Genomic DNA, 18,308 nt, shown 5'->3' with positions numbered 1-18,308 from the left:
AGTGTATCTCGGAACAGCCTGGGATCCCAGGGCTGCAAGGGGGGTACGTGAGCCCCTGGACCCACATACTGACCTGGAGACCAACAACACATTCTAGTGCACATCAAGTTTTACCTTTGATCAAGTATTCATAAAAGCCCCAAGGTTGTTAGATTCTACATTTCATATATGTGGTGATGGGTAAAGTAAAAAAATGAAAACTTTCAAGCCCTCTCTGTAGTAGGTATGATGAGATAGCTGTGGTGGATTGTGCCTGTAATGGTACCTTCACAAAGAACTCCAGGAGATTGTAAAAATTACTGCACTGGCATAAAACCAAGACGCCTGTCATTACTAGAATGAGAGACTGAATGTTTCAAACCCATAAACGATGAAAACTAAGGAATAAATAAAGTTGAGAGGGCTTTGGTTTTATGACACAGGAAAAGACATATTAAACATTATTTCTGACATCATTGTTTCAGAGAAACGTGGAAACATGCTGTCAAATATTTACCAGTAGGTTGTTGCATATATGTTTCAGTGGCTCAATCTTTGTTAACAGTGAATATTTGATGAGTTTCTATTTGTAAAAATAATCCAGAATCTGCAATAATATTAATTTTATATTAGTAATGCTAAGGAGCAAAGCTAACTTCCATTGTGTTTTGCAACTTCTGATGTTTTGTAAAAGACGGATTTTTATTATCATTTTCTTTCTAGTAATTATGAGTGGTCTGAAAAAACCTTAACCAAAACACTTTTGTTTTCAATGTACGTTCCAGTTTTCTTAAATGCTGCCAAAGAATAAAAGAAGAAATATGGTAGCTCAGTTAAGGGTCCGACTTAACTCGGATCGGGTTCTGATCTCAAGCTTGAGTTCTGATCTCAAGGTTTGTAAGTTCGAGACCCACATCCAGCTCTGTGCTGACAGCATGTAGCCTGCTTCGATTCTCTGTGTCCCTCTCTCTCTACCCCCCCAATAAATAAATATTTAATGGTTAATATTTATGATACTGCAATAGTATCATAATCTGCCTTGAAGCATCTAAAAATGTGTTGGTACTGAACTGCAATTTAGGGATGATTTAAGGCAATTTCTTTTCAAATTATGTTATGAACACACTAAGTACACAATTCTTTGATTTGTTTCTTTATGGAATGTTGCTTTATATTCCTTCTGGCAAATGCCACTTAAATTTGACTTAGTTACTACAACCTCAAAATTATTTTTTAAAAATGCATGTATGTTGACATTTAAAAAATTTAATATAAAAATTGGCCCCCAATCCTCTAAGAATGATTCTCTGACACTTTAGAATTATGTTAATCAAAAAATCCCAGTTCTGCCACCATGGAAGTCACTGGTGATATCAGGAGAATTGTAAAATAAATCTCTGTGAATCAAAGACACATAATCTCTGATTCTACTTAATAATTTCTTCTCAAAGTTCCATTGTGTCAACAAAGTCAACTTCTGCAAACCCCCTTACCTGACAAAAAGAAAGATAAAAAGGCCTACAATCTCTCTATGATGCAGAAAGTGGGAGGCACAAATTTATTTTTAAAGGTCACATTCTGTTTGTGTACAACTTCTCTGTTTCCTTTGGTAAATCCGTTTTTCTTCTGTAACTCTCTACCTGATGAATTTCCCAGTTAGAACCAAAGCTTTATTATCTATGTCTGCTTCTGGGCTTGAGGTACTTGAAAATGGCAACAATGTATGTATTCCTTTCTGCTTCCCACCATGCTCACCCCTGATCTAATCTACTGCCCTCTGACTCTACACAGAGAAGGATATTGGGAAGCCACACAGAAGGGTGGGAAAGACTGGATAAGGAAAGGGGTAGGGACAGTGAAACTAGAGAATTAATAAATGGAGGTAAATAAATAGGACAAATTTCACACTCTTTCCAGCAAACTCATATGCTCATGTAGTTAGATGCGAACAGACTATTTCTGGAAAACAACTCTATAAATCGGTGTGAGTGTGATCATCCCTCAATTATTTTGGAAAAAAAATAATTCCTTTTACCATCAAAAATTTAATCTTAATTGAAAGAAGATACTCTAAAAATGTGGTGTTACAATAGCTGTGTATGGCAGAGATATCTTTAAAACTTTAAAAGTTTTCAACTTCTAAAATCAAGATTGATTATCATTTAGAAAGTGCCTAAAATATCACTGACAAAATGATTTGAAACAGATACAGCATCTGTTTTTGCAGGTGGAGTAACCTAATAAAATCTAAGCACACAGTGGCTTTCATTCTTTATTTTTTTCTATCAATCCTTCAAAAGTGTTCATATTTCACAGTATTGTTTTCTTAAGCCTCCAGGTTTGTGAGATCATTCACAGGAAATATATTGGGCCTTCTAGAAGCTATTTAGTAATATAATTTCAGAAGTTATAAAGTGGTTGTTAAAGAGGTTCGATGAACACAGAATTTAAATGCTAGGTAATTTAAGGAATCCTTGGTTTTTGAAATGCATCCTTTTAATGTCATTGAAAGTTAGACCACAGAAAGAGATTAAACCTGACTTCCCAAATTTATAATTTAATTAGTAAGTTGGGTGAAGGGTTTTGATTACTTTTTTTTTTAACTTTTAACATAGCCATGACCATTTTTCTTGCTAACAAGTGTGGCTTGTCAAGAGAGCAAAAACAGCCTGAAGATTAATGCTTTGAATAAAGTTAAAAGGTAAAATCTGAATAAGGTAAATACCTACTCCAATCCTGCGGTCTCTTTGTGGTCACACAATCACAAAAAAATCTGAGTTTTAAAAAGGTAAAATTTGTACACATGGAGTGCCGTTCTATTTTATATGTATCTTTTTTTTTCCTCCCCACTGGTTGTATAGACTAATAGAAAGTATAAGTAGCTGTCTCAATTGACAAGATCCCTCAACTGATGCTTTCTCCAAGTGTTAATTTACATTTTCATGGTTCAAAACATGTTTTGATTATTGGCTCCACATTGCAATCTTGTGAGGAGTAGGAACTGCAGCAGAAATTGTTATCGTTGTAGTAGTTATTGAGCCCATTTTGCATGTGAGGAAAACTGAGTTTTGAGGAGTTCAGTATAATGGGTAAGATTATAGGTTCTTAAATTATACCACCAGTGTTTCGATTATAACCTCACCACTTATTAGGTGTGTGGCCTTGGCAATTTATTTATGTCTGTATACATCATTACATATTTCTATAAATGTGGAATTTAAATGTAATTCTCAGTGTTTGCAAAAGTGCACAAAAATTTACTCTGACATGCTTTACTAAGTATTTGGATTGTGTTTGTTTAAATACTCACAAATATATTTATATGTTCCTACCATTTAACTTTTAAAAATAATTTTTGCAACAGTGTTTTAATAAGATGAGTACTTTTGAGAGAAATTTAAGGCTGTATAAAACTGCATAAAACATGATATTTGTAAGACTCTTTATACTGTATGTTCTCAGCATTTCAAATTCTACCACAGAAGTTCTATAAAATATAACAATATTGAGCTTTGTGTTTGCAATTATCCAAGTTAAAAGTTAGATTGATATACGTTATTTCAAACCACATGTAGAATGCAGATGCTTTTTTAATATATAAATAATACAAATTTAAAACATGCTATACAGAAATCCAGTGTTGATCTTTTAAAGAGATCACTTGAGATTGAATTGCAAAGTATGTTCAGTGAAAGTAAGGCCTTTCAACTCTTCATTTACAAAGTTTTTAAATTGGGAATTTGGGGCAGGCAAATATATTTTATCATGTTTTTAAGGTTTAGTACTAAATACATTAATAGTATTGCTTAATTCTTAATTTTGCATAAATTCATATATTTTTAATTTTTTGTTTTTGTTTTGTGTCTTTATTTAAATTCCATTTAGTTAACATACAGTTACAGTATTAATTTCAAGTGTACAATATACTAATTCAACACTTCCATACAACACCCAGTGTTCATCACAAGTGCACTCCTTACTCCCCATCGCCTGACCCCCTCCCCTCTGGTAACCCATCAATTTGTTCTCTATAGTTAAGACTCTATATCTAGGTTTGTCTTCCTCTCTTTTTCCACCTATGCTCATTTTTCTGTTTCTTAAATTCCACATGAGTAAAATCATATGGTATTTGTCAATCTCTGACTGACTTATTTTGCTTAGCATAATACTCTCTAACTCCATCAATGTCCTTTCAAATGGCAAGATTTCATTATTTTTTATGGCTGACTAATATTCTATTGTACATATATGCCACTTTTCTTTATCCATTCAGCAGTCAATGGACACTGGGGCTGCTTCCATAATTTGGCTATTGCAGATAATACTGCTATAAATATTGGGGTACATGTATCCCTCTGAATTTGTATTTTTGTATTCTTTGGCTAAATACCTGGTAGTGCAATTTCTGGATAGTAGGGCAGTTCTATTTTTTTCTTGTGTATTATTTCTTATGATTTTAACTCACATACAAATATGTATTCATTTACCAATAACATGGACATTGCTGGGCTACCTGATTTTTACAGTTTGAAAATATGTATTAGATACATATCTCTATAATCATATTGCTTCTATTATATTCTACTTTAGGACTATACCATAATTTACTCAGTATTTTTTACTCCTACAAATAAGCTGAAATAAACCTTTCTTTTCTTTTTGATATTAATACATGTGGTTCATTTTTGTTTTCAAATTTTTATTTGAATTCCAGTTAGATAACATATAGCCTATTACTAGCTTCAGGTATAGAATTGAGTGATTCATCACTTACATACAACACCCAGTGATCACCACAATAAGTGCCCTCCTTAATACCCATTGCCCATTTATTTCATTCTCCCACCCACCTCCCCTCCAGCAACCCACACCTTGTTCTCTATAGCTAAGAGTCTGTTTTCTTGTTTGTCTCTCTTTAACTCCCCTCATGTTCATCTTTCTTTTTAATATTTATTTATTTCAGGAAGAGTGCTAGTGGAGGAGGGGCAGAGAGAGGAGGACAGAGGATCCGAAGTGGGCTCTGTGCTGACAGGCTGACAGCAGTGAGCCGGTGTGGGGCTCCAACTCAAAAACTGCAATATCATGATCGGAGCCAAAGTCAGACTCCCAACCAGCTGAACCACCCAGGTGCCCCCATCTGTTTTGTTTTTTAAATTCCACATATGAGTGAAAGCATATGGTACAGTATTTATCTTTATCTTTCTCTGACTGACTCATTTTATTTAGTGTAATACTCTCTAGGTCCATCCATGTGGTTGGAAATGGTAAGATTTCACTCTTTTGATGGCAGAGTAATATTCCATTGTATATCTATATCACTTCTTTATCCATTCATCAGTTGGTGGACATTTGGGCTCTTTCCATAATTCAGCTATTGTTGATAATGCTGTTATAAACACTGGGGTGCATGTGTCCCTTCAAATCCGTATTTTTGTATCCTTTGGATAAAAACCTTGTTGTGCAATTGCTGGATTGCAGGGTAGTTCTATTTTTATTTTTTTTAATGTTTATTTATTTTTGAGAGAGTGAGACAGAGCATGAGCAGGGGAGGGGCAGAGAGAGAGAGGGAGACACAGAATCAGAGGCAGGCTCTAGGCTCCGAGTTGTCAGCACAGAGCCTGATGCGGGGCTTGAACTCACAGATTGTGAGATCATGACCTGAGTTGAAGTCGGACACTCAACCAACTGAGCCACCCAGGCGTCCCAGGGTAGTTTGATTTTTAACTTTCTGGAAAACCTTCACACTGTTTTCCATAGCGGCTATACACATTTGCCTTCCCACCAAAAGTACAAGAGGGTTCCCTTTTCTCCATGTCCTCATCAGGAGCTGTTGTTTCTTGTGTTGTTGATTTTAGCCATTATGACAGGTCTGAAGTGATATCTAATTGTAATTTTGATTTGCTCTTCCCTGATGAAGGATGCTGAGCATCTTTTCATGTGTCTGTATGTCTTCTTTGGAAACATGCTTATTCATGTCTTCTGCCCATTTTTAAAATAGAATTATTCATTTTTTGGGTGTTGGATTATATATTTTGGATACTACACCTTTTATCAGGTATGTCATTTACGAACATATTCTCCTATACCCTAGGTTGCTTTTAGTTTTGTTGATTGTTTCCTTCACTTGACAAAAGTCCCAAAAGTTCATTTTTGCTTTTGTTTCCCTTGCCCCAGGAAACATATCTAGACAGCCAATGTCAGAGGTTACCACCTGTGTTCTCCTCTAGGATTTTTATGGTTTCAAGTCTCACATTCAGTTGTTAAATCCATTTTAAATTTGCTTTTTTTGTATAGTGTTAGAAAGTGGTCCAGTTTCATTCTTTTGCAACAAGTGGTCCAGTTTCATTCTTTTGCATGTTGCTGTCCAGTTTTCCCAACACCATTTGTTGAAGAGACTGTCTTTTTCCCATTGCATATTCTTGCCTGCTGTGTAGAAGATGAGTTGCCCATATAGTTGTGGGTTTTTTTCTGAGTTTTCTAATGTTTATTTGTTTTTGAGAGAAAGTGAGAGAGACAGGGCGTGAGCAGAGACCAATGTGGGGCTCGAATGCATGAACTGCAAGATCATTAGCTGAGCCAAAGCTGGACGCTCAACCATCTGAGCCACCCAGGCACCCCATGGGTTTTCTATTCCGTCCTATTGATCTAGGTGTCAATTTTTCTGTCAGTACCATACTGTTTTGATCACTATAGTTTTGTAATATAACTTGAACCTCAGAATTGTGAAGCCACCAGCTTTTCTTTTCTTTTTCAAGGTTGCTTTGCCTATTCAAGGTCCTTTGTGGTTCCACACAAACTTTAGGATTGTTTGTTCTAGGTCTGTGAAAAATGCTGTCGGTGTTTTGATAGGGATTGTATTAAATCTGTGGATTCCTTTCGGTAGTATACAAATTTTAACAATATTTGTTCTTCCAATCCATGCGCATAGAATGTTTTTTTTATTTGTGTGTGTGTGTGTGTGTGTGTGTGATCTTCAATTTATTTCATTAATGTTTTATAGTTTTCAGAGTACACGTCTTTTACCTCTTTGGTTAGGTTTATTCCTGGGTATCCTACTGGTTTTGATACAACTATAATTGAGATTGATTCCTTTATCTTTCTGCTGCTTCATTCTTGGCGTATAGAAATGCAGTAGATTTCTGTACATTGATTTGGTACCCTATGACTTTACCGAATTCATTTATCAGTTATAGTAGTTTTTTGACGGAGTCTTTGGGTTTTCTATATAGAGTATCATGTTGTCTGCAAGTAGTGAAAGTTTGACTTCTTTGCTGACTTGGATGGGTTTTATTTCCTTTTGTTGTTTAATTGCTGTGGCTAGGACTTCTAGTACTATGTTAACTAACTGTGGTAAGAGTGGGCATACCTGTCTCGTCCCTGACCACGGAGGAAACCCTGTTTTTACCCATTGAGGATAATACTATCTGTGGGTTTTTCATATATGGCCTTTATTATGTACCCTCTATACGCATTTTGTTAAGGGGTTTTATCATGAATGGATGTTGTACTTTGTCAAATACTTTGCATCTATTGAAATGATCCTTTATTAATTTGGTATATCATATTGATTGCTTTGAGAATGCTGAACGACCCTTCTAGCCCAGGAGAAATCCCATTTGATCATGGTGAATGATTTTTTAAAAATGTATTGTTGAATTAATTTCATTGCGAGTTTCTGCATCCATACTCATAAGGATATTGGCCTATAGTTCTCTTTTTTAGTGGGATCTTTATCTACTTTTCACATCAGGGTAATTCTGGCTTCATATAATCACTTTGAAGTTTTCCATCCTTTTCTATTTTTTGGATTAGTCAAGAAAAGTAGGTACTACTCTTTTTTAAATATATGGTAGAATGCTCCCTGGACTTTTGTTTGCTGGGAGTTTTTTTGATTACTGATTCAACTTCTTTGCTGGTTATCAGTCTGTTCAAGTTTTCAATTTCTTTCTGTGACAGTTTTGGTAGTTTATATGTTTGTAGGAATTTGTCCATTTCTTCCATGTGGTCCAATTTGTTGGCATATAGATTTCTGTAATATTCTCTGATAACTGTATGTATCTGTGGTATTAGCTATTTTTTCTTCTCTCTTATTTGTGATTTTATTTATTTGGTCCTTTCTCTTTTCTTTTTGTTAAGTCTGGCTAGAGGTTTATCAATTGTATTAATTTTTTCAAAGAACCATCTCCTGGTTTCATTGATGTTTTGTACTGTTTTTGTTTATTTTATTTTATTTTTTAGTTTCCATATCGTTTACGTATGCTCTTTTTATTTCCTTCTTTCTGCTGGCTTTAGACTTTGTTTGTCATTCTTTTTCAGCTCCGTTAGGTGTAAGGTTAGGTTGTTTATTTGAGATTTTTCTTGCTTCTTGATGTAGACCTGTATTGCTATATATTTCCCTCTTAGGACCACTTTGCAGCATCCCAAAGGTTTTGGACCATCTTGTTTTCAGTTTCATTTGTTTCGATGTATTTTTTTAAATACAAATTTTTTTTAAATTTTTTTCTTTGATTTCCTGGTTGAACCCTTCATTCTTTAATAGCATGTTGTTTAAGCTCCATGTATTGGTAGTCATTCCAAATCTTTTTTTTATTGTGGTTTATTTCTAGTTTCATAGTGGTGTGGTCAGAAAAGGTGCATGGCATGATTTCAATCTTTATGTATTTGTTGAGGCTTGTTTTGTGACCTAATATGTGATCTATTCTGGAGAATGTTCCATGTTCCATGTGCACTTGAAAAGAATATGTATTCTGCTGTTTTAGGATGGAATGTTCTGAAGATATCTGCTAAGTCTACCTTACTAAGTGTGTCATTTAAAGCTATTTTGTCCTTGTTTATTTTCTGTCTAGTTGATTTATCTATTGATGTATGTGAGGAGTTAAAGCCCCTAGTATTACTTTCTTATTATCAATTAGTTTGTTGTTAATTATTTTATATATTTGGGTGCTCACATGTTGGGTGCATAAATATTTACAATCATTATACCTTCTTGTTGGATTGTCCCCTTTATGATTATATAGTGCCCTTTATTGTCTCTTTAGAGTCTTTGTTTTAAGATTCAGTTTGTCTGATGTAAGTATTGCTACTCCAGTTTGCTTTTGACATCCAAGTATGATAAATGTTTCTCCACACCCTCACTTTCAATCTGCACTTGTCTTTGGGTCTAAAATGAGTCTCTTTCAGGCAGCATATAGTTCTCCTTGTTGTTTCTTTTTCTTTCTTTTAATCCATTCTGACACCCATGTCTTTTGATTGGAGAAGTGAGTCCATTACATTCAAATTAATCACTGATAGATATGTATTTATTGTCATTTTATTACTTATTTGTCATTATTTTCAGAGATTTTCTCTGATCCCTTCTTGCCTTTGTCACTTTCTGTCTTTCCTTTTCACTTAAAGAGTTCCCTTTAATATTTCTTGCAGAGTTGGTTTAGTGGTCACAAGCTCCTTTAGTTTTTGTCTGGGAAACTCTTGATCTTTACTTCTATTCTGAATGACAGCCTTACCAAATAGAGTATTCTTGACTACAGATTTTTCCTATTCAGCTCTCAGAATATATCTTGCCACTCCCTTCTGGCAAGGGGCAGTTTGTGTTGAAAAATCTCCAGCTAGGTTTGTGGGTTTTCCCTTGAAAGTTAAGGGCTTCTTTTGTCTTGCTGCTTTAAAGATTTTTTTTAATCTCTATATTTTGCACATTTAATTACAATATGTCATGGTGTTGGCCTGCTCTTGTTGATTTTGATGGGAGTTCTTTGTGCCTCCTGGAGCCGAATGTCTATTTCCTTCACCCAGATTAGGGAAATTTCCTGGTATTATTTCTTGAAATAATTTTTCTGCTCCCATTTCTTTTTCTTCTTTAGGAATTCTATAATAAGAATTATTATTTTTGATGGAGTCACTGAGTTAACCCTAAATCTTGTGTTCCATATTTCCTTCTCACTTTTGTTCAGCTTTGTTATTTTCTATTATTTTGTCTTCTGTATCACTAATTCATTCCTCTGCTTCTTCCAACCTGCTGTTCAATTCATCAATCCCATTTCCAATCTCATTTACTGCATTTTTCATTTCTGATTATTTTTTAATTCTTTTATCTCTGTGGTGAAGATTTCCCTTATGTCTTCTATTCATTTCTTAAGCCCAGTGAATATCCTTATGATTGTTGCTTTAAATTCTCCATCAGACATGTTACTTATATATGTGTCACTTAGATCTCTGGCTGTGGCCTTATCTTATTCTTTCAATGGGGATAAACTCCTCCATCTTGGCAGTTAGAAAGGTCAGCTTTGTCTCCTGCTCATGAAAATAATGGCCTGATGAAGAAGAGGTCATGTAATATCCAAGGCTTGGTATTTAGGGAGTATCTCTGGTGTTGTATCCAAGTTGAAAGTTAGATCAATATAGACTATTTCAAGCCACATGTAAGAATTCAGAGTTTTTTAATATGTAAAAACACAAATTTAAAATATATTTTAGAAAATTCAGATGGTCTTTTAAAGAGATCAGTTGAGATTGAATTGTAAAGTATGTTCAGTGAAAGTAATGTCATTCAATTATTTTTAATTTCAAAATTTTTAAATTGGGAATTTGGTGCCGAACAAATATACATTTATAATGTTTTTAAGGTTTAGTAGTAATTACACTAATAATATTCTATACTTCTCAATTGTGCATTAATTAATATATTTTAATGAGATATTTTCTGAACAAAAATTACCCATTTCTCTTCATAAAAACTAGATATTTATTTAAATCCAGAGACCATAGTTTCTTACCTTTGATAATGTTTTAACCAATACACATTATTAAGCAAATGGAAAAGTCTGTAAAATTAAATAATAACTTAAAACTATCCTCTATAGTTAGCTTCCTTCTGAGGTAGAATGAATAATGATTCTGACTAATATTCCCCTATTAATACAACTTGTGTTATCTAAAAGACACTTTCTAAAGGTACAAAACTTTATCTACTATGAATGATCATTGTTTAATAATTACAAAACTAAGAGTTTATCAGATGCAATTGGGGTATGGTTTCTTAAGAAAAAATGAATTATAAAAAATAGAACTACTCTATATCCTCTACATCAAATTTATATTCAATTACCATTTAATTTCCAAAAATGTCAATAATAAATGTCATTATTATTATTTTAAAAGAAACATTTTAAAGGCATCCATCTTTATACAGCTGTTAATACATCAGAGTTTACTGACCTCAGGAAGATTTTTATTCATTTTTGGCAAATCCTGTTAGTACATACAGGATACAGAATTTATGTAAAGCATATACTAGTTATTTGACCACTGTATTATATTTCAAAATTAATACTAGCAGTATTATTTATGAATTAGAACTTTAAAACAACTGTGCTTTAGCTTTCTATCTTCTAGTAGCAAGTATATGGAAAATATAACCAAATTTCAAAAAGTCAAAACAAACACACAACTTTTATTGATTTTTGTTGTATCAGTAGAATACAGTAGATTTATATTCTACTCTTAAAAGATGTCACTGCTGCTGCACTTACTTGTCAAATAGATTCTCACATGAAAAAAAAAAAAAAAAAAGATGTCCCTGCAATCTAAAAGATTCAAATCAACACCTTGTAAGGTTTTATGAAAATTATTTTAAAAGGTAGCTTTATGGGGCATTTGGGTGGCTCAGTCAATTAAGTGTCTAACTTTAGCTCAGGTCATGATCTCATAGTTTGTGGGTTTGCGCCCCACACTGGGCTTTGTACTGACAGTTCAGAGCCTGGAGCCTGCTTCAGATTCTGTGTTTTCTTCTCTTTCTTTCTGCCTCTCCCTACTTGCACTTTGTCTTACTCTCCAAAATAAATAAGCATTAAAACAAATAATAACAACTAAATAAATAAAAGGTAGTTTTGAAAATGGGGGCATTTCTTCCTGCAAGAAAAACGGTCACCCAAGAGCTTTCAAACATTATAAATAATATGGACTTCATATAACATTAAGAAAGATAGTTATTTTATTCCAGTGTGATTTATATCCTTAACTTTTAAAGTACATTTAAAGCTTAATTAAGTTGGAATTTAACAGGCTCTCATATCTTATATATAGTGCTAGAAGAAGTAGACCAGTAAATTCAACTTTAATTATAATAAGGAGAGGATGTTCCAAGGCTGCTTTATTGTTTTTTAAAAAGCACATCTAATTTAATTACATTAAAATGTCCCATTTATTATAAACCTAATTATACATTTGTCCATTCATTTAGAAAATATTTTTTGAACAACTACTATGTGTCCAGCACACGTTAAAGCACTCTTCAGACGTGGCCAGTGATATCAAAAAGTTTATGTATTTTATTCAGGAGACAAGATATATAGATAGATATGAATGGTTTTATAAAGGGCAGTATCAAGTGCCAAATGAATGAGAGCAATACTAAATATAAGGGAAGCTTAACAAGAGAAGGATGTCATCTAGATGAAATGGTCAGGATTCATAAAAATTATGAGTCTTGAGTTGGGTTATATGGATGGGGTTGAAAACAAAAATACCCCATGTTGGGGACCAGCATATTCAAACTTCCTGAAGCAAAGTTCAGAATTAATCTATAAATATGTTGGCGATTTTCAGAGTTTTGAGTGAAGTATTTAAATATCATCAAAGTGATAGTTTTAAATGATACAGATGATGTGCAAGATTGGAGAGTAGGGACCAAAACCCAAACAGGAAGCATGGAGTTAAACTGTACAACAACCCAGACCTGAAGGAATGAACTGCATGGCAGTGGAACTGAAGGGTGGGATTATTGATATTCTGAAAGAAAATGGAGCCTAGTGGCTGTTTCTTTAAGGAGCTGGGGTAAGTGCAAAAAAAATATAAGATGATTTCATGCCAGCCTGAGTGAGTGGAAAATATGTAAGAGATAGGTAAGGAAAAATAAGAACTAATTTAGGGGAGAAAATGATGTAATATCTACAAAGTTTCCATTTAGTCCGTGGAATAAAATTTCTAAAGATTTCTGTGATATCAGAAGTCTATCACTTGAAACTTTTGCAACATAGCAAATTTTACAAAATCATGGGGATGGGAAAAAGTAGAATAAAAAGCTCTGCATAACTGGATAAGAAATTTCAATCTTGGGATGCTAAAATTCTTTTCTATCATAAATTTTACAAAAATTATCTGTGAGAGACAAAAATAAAGCTATGTCTACACTGGCTTGACTATTATTGCCTAGTGACTAACCAATAATCAAGTTGTTTTTTTTCTTTAACTTTTTTCATAAACGGATTTTTCAACCTAATGTACGAAATTGGTCATATGTGCTAGTGTCATGTAAACACAATTATATATATACATATATCTATATATGTTTATTTTTGAGAGAGAGAACAGAGAGACAGAGCATGAGTTGGGGAGGAGCAGATAGAGAGGAGATACAGAATCCAAAGCAGGCTGAGCTGCCAGCACAGAGCCCAACGTGGGGCTCGAACCCATGGACTGTGAGATCATGACCTGAGCTGAAGTCAGATGCTAAACCAACTGAGCCACCCAGGTGCTCTTAAAATATTTGTATGTGCTTCTTCTATACAGTAAGTTAAGAGTAGGTGATATGGAGAACAAAAAACAACATTATTTTGCAAAATATTAAAATGAGAAAGAAACAAACCTCTGAGGATGTTGGTATATTCTTCTATTTCATCACAATCAAGACACACTTTTTCCTCATTCTCATGTTTATATTTTCCAAACATACAGAATAACATGCACCTTTAATGCCAATCCAGGGGGGATTAGATTGACAAGAAACATATTTTATGGAAAGTGTGGTCAATATTCTACATATTTCCTAGAACCTCAAAATACCTTCAGTAGAAAACCAAAACCTGGCCTAACTGAACAAACTGCTACTTTTACTTTTAAAAAAAAAACAAAAAAATATAGAATTATAATTTTGAAAAATAAATTCTAATGACAATTTTTACTAGCCTCTATAACATGGAGAGTATTCACCTGTTAACATTGTTCAAAGAATGGAGTAAAACTTCTGGGCTAACTGCCAATGCCTATTAGAATGATTTTCCCTTCAATCACTAGTTCAAGCATGCATGATATCGCCATGCATACATAGTAGCACAACAAGTAGGAAATTCAGGACAATTCCTTCCTCTTGATCCTACTTTTATATTGAGTACTAATGGGATTTAATTTCTAGAGTACTGCATGTAGTTCTGGGAGCCTGCCAACCAGGAGTAATATATGTGAATAAGAAACTAGAGCAATCAATGGTGAGTAAGTTAAAATCAGAACCCAAGCCAAATTGACTCCTTTTTTGGAAGAAGCCTGGAACGTTTTCAAGATTAAACATCAATAAAAGCAGAAAACTTCTCAGATACGGGGGCTACCAGGGATACAGCCCAGGCCTTATGAGCTAAGGGGTTATATAACTTGTAAACATATTATTTTGATACACACAGTTTTTATCTGAGATGAATAGCAAAGAATAGTTCTAGTACGAGTTAACCTAAACCAGGGAATCCAGTATTCTGGAAGTTTCCTGGAGGGGTCTTAAGCTTGGCTTTAATAAAGGCAGAGAAACAGGGTGCTAATTGCTGAAAGGCAGTAAAGAATAGTGAAGTGTACATTAATGCCACATCTTTTCTCACTTCTGATTCTTTAGGATGATAGAGGTTGTTCTTCTGAGTGGAGAATCTATATTTGTCGCATTCCTCTACCAGAGGCTATTTCAATCTGCCACACTCTGGACTACATTTCTTGGCTTGTTTTTGTAATTCTGCATTGATGCGTACATCTCCTAGACTCTGATTGTTTATTGTGATACAATGTTTATTGCAGGATTAGACACTATGAATATTTCTCAGATCTGGATAGGTTATAAACAAAGATTTGAAAGTCTTTAAGCTTTTGAAAGATTACCAAAAAATACAGCTAAATTATTTCTCTGTAATTGTTTGTAAAATAACTTTAAAAAGTGGTACAAATCATTTCAACTGTGGATATGATGAGAAGGGGAGAAAGGGGAGGAAGCTTTTCTATAAAACTCCAAGATAAAGGTGTTAATTGTAATTTTATATCTGTGCAATAACTAAGGCTAGTGTCCTATTTCAAACTTGTCATAGAATTAAAATACTCTATATCAACATATCATCAGCATTGGAAAGAAAATTAGATTATGAATAAAAGGTTGTTTCTGACAACACTTACAGATTCATCCACAAGACACAAAATACTTGAGCATAAATTTTACTTTTCATTATTAGATCAAGTTAAATTAATTTTAAACCACAATCATTATCCAGAGCTAGAGAACACTGGGAGTTAAGAATTTTATCCATATCCTAGTATTTACTTTGAAACTTACTAATGTGTACAGTGATTCCCTAATGATCATTGTCATCTCTCTGGAGGAATTTCTCATAGGTGAGCCTATGACCCTGGGTAGCAAAAAGATCATCAAATCATCATGTTTCCAAGCACTGCCAAAAAGTGTGTACATCTATATCTATCTATCTATCTATCTATCTATCTATCTATCTATCCATCCATCCATCCATCTATGTGTATGTTTATTATTATATACATATGCACTGTATATATAGTATATACTATAAGCATTTTGATATAAAAACGGCCTTAGAAATTAAATGTATGTAGGTAAGGAGATATGTAGCAAATTTATAGGAGACAAATGGAATAGCAAGTAACAGTATAGGTTTTGAGGTCAAAATGCCTGGATTTGAATCTTTGCTTTACCCCTTAGAATGTGGTATCTTCCTACCACTTGGGAAGGTTAATCACTAACCCCGATTTTGTCATCTGCAAACTAGGGAATATACCTACACTTACCCTCCAGGTTACTGTGAGCATTAAATAAATTAATAAATAAAAAATACCTAAAACATTTCCTAGAATAAGGTAAAAAGTCAATAAAAGTTGTAAGATGATGATGATAATGATGTAGATGAGGAGGAGGGAAAAGGTGAAACAAAGGTCACCCTTGGCAAGAGTTCAAATGTGTGTTCATTACTTTGAGACAGGAAATAATATAAAATACAAAAAGAAAACTGAAAAAAATTTTGGGGGCCTATAACCTTTTCCAACTCTCCTGAATTCACGTTTAAGGAAGACACCTAACGTGGTGGTAAAGTGACCAAAATTCTCTCAAATGTGTCTTTATTATTTAGTGCTCATTAAAGGCCAAAATTTAAGAAGGTATTATTCCTATGGCAAAAACTAGGGAAAGATGTAGATTTTGTTCTAGTTTGAATATGAAATAACTGAAGGTAAATGAGAGAATTTAGTAATATTCAGAATGGCCAAAATACCGTGGTTGAAAAATAAGCACAATCCCATTAGTCAGTTAAGAGGTCTAATGCAAACAAGGGACAAGCTATTAGGCAACTCATGAGGTAACAGTGAATGAATTACTGTGGTAACTCATAGGACAGTTGTGGTAAAATGTTTATTTCCGACCTTCCAAGAAAATGTTTCTATGTAGATTTGTTTCGGACTAAATCATAAGGCAACAACTTTACAAAATCTTACCTATAAGGCCTTCCATCTAAGATTTTATAATTAACTTACTGCTCATCATGTCTCACTGTATAGAAAATAGAATTTCATTTTTCTTTTAAATTTTTTATCCATATTTCCCAAACTGTACTTCCTTGTACTGGAATATCAACTAGCTAAGACTCTTCTATTGGGGAATGAAAGCATAATTTCCACTGTGAAAACCTTACCATGTTTTCTGTGAGATTTCCTGAGAAAATCTATTGGTATACACTGCTGATTTCAGACCACAAGGATGCTTAAGTACTCTTTGCAATGATGCTGAGGATTCAAAGATCTTTACAAATAGCCTACCTTTTACAAAATCCAAACGTATTTTCAGAGATATAATCAGCAGTGGCAGGAATACTGGAAATTTGTTTAGAGAAGGAACAAGTCCATATTTACAAAAGAAAAATTTTTAATTGGTGTCCACTTTTCTGTTCTGTTTTATTTAGAAAAAGAAGCCTTATCTCTTATGATGCATTTTTAAAATAGTTACTATAGCATACAATCCAGCAGAACATGGCTAAACACTACTTTGGGGGCTTGATTTGTTTCCCCATTAAGAAAATTTCTAAATGCTTACATGAGGATATAGATATATTAATCTTCTAATTTTAAGGTTTATTTATTTAATTTTGAGAGAGAGAGACAGAGAATCCCAAGCAGGTCCCACGCTGCCAGCACAGAGCCGAGGTGGAGCTCAAACTCATGAACTGTGAGCTCATGACCTGAGCCTAAACCAAGAGTCTGACGCTTAAGTGATCGAGACATCTAGGTGCCCTTAATCTTCTATTTTTATATGATGTGAGAGTGAGCCACAATGTTTTACAAAATACAGCCTAATTTTGTAAACGGAGGAAGGGGGAAACACAGACAAGTCACCAGCGTTATCACACTGAAAGTAGTGATGGATAGGTTCATTTACAAAGAAGAGAGAAAATAGGAAGATCAATAAAAAGGCGTACAGGTCTATATGTCTATATAAGGGTCTATATACCTTTTTATTGCTCTATCAATGTTGCATCCAGAGTCATCACTGCTATTCATATTTATTCCCTTTTGGCCATACCTAGCAGAACTCTACTAAATCAGGTTGAAATGCAAGGAGAAGACAGAGCACAACGCTGAGAGTCATGCCACCTTAAAACATCAAATGTGGTATGATCTACTGACCCATCAATGACCTGAATTCACTCTCAGCTTCTTTGGGAAGAGCATAAGAAAGAGAAATAAGTCAGACTCAGTCTTTGATTTTCAATAATTTCAACTTTTCTAAATGACCATAACAATCAATTCTTCATCCCTCATTCATACATTTATTTAGATTCCTTTTGAACCTATTCTGAGGTAGGGGCATAATTCTGAGTAAGTTTTATAATTGTGTTACTTGTTTAATAATAAAGATTTTTATTTGGCCATAAAAAAGGACCCAGGAGGCAAAAAAAAAAAAAAAAAAAGTTGAGCTATTGTGGAATTGGGTGAAATTCCCCATCACCATATTCATATAGTTCATTATTATGGGCTATGTTAACATATCCTTGGCTCAGTCTCCTTTTTTATAAACGTCTCCCTAGAATCCTAATAATATTAGCTATTTTTCCTTAGATGCTCTTCATTTTAAAAAATGATTTACTGTTTTTCCTTCTTTAGGTCAACCAACTGCAATACCTCATTATTGTCTAGGTATAAATATACTGTGGTTTTAGAACTCAGGACACCTGTTTCCCTTAGAACCCTTCCCATTAAGACATAAAAGATTTGTAGAAGTATTTTCAGCCAGC

At 33.8% G+C, this 18,308-nt stretch overlaps 1 protein-coding gene across 7 annotated transcripts in view; it reads right to left on the bottom strand.

The window, feature by feature from the left end:
• FOXP2 (forkhead box P2) overlaps positions 1-18,308 on the bottom strand; it is a 583,386-nt gene that overhangs the window by 197,185 nt on the left and 367,893 nt on the right. The gene's annotated exons all lie outside the window — the stretch shown is intronic.

The sequence above is a fragment of the Hyaena hyaena genome, unplaced genomic scaffold, assembly GCF_003009895.1.
Source record: "Hyaena hyaena isolate Hyena2069 unplaced genomic scaffold, ASM300989v1 scaffold_365, whole genome shotgun sequence".
NCBI lineage: Eukaryota > Metazoa > Chordata > Mammalia > Carnivora > Hyaenidae > Hyaena > Hyaena hyaena.
The sequence above is the reverse complement of the archived record's forward strand: the minus strand, read 5'-3'. Positions and strand labels throughout refer to the sequence as shown.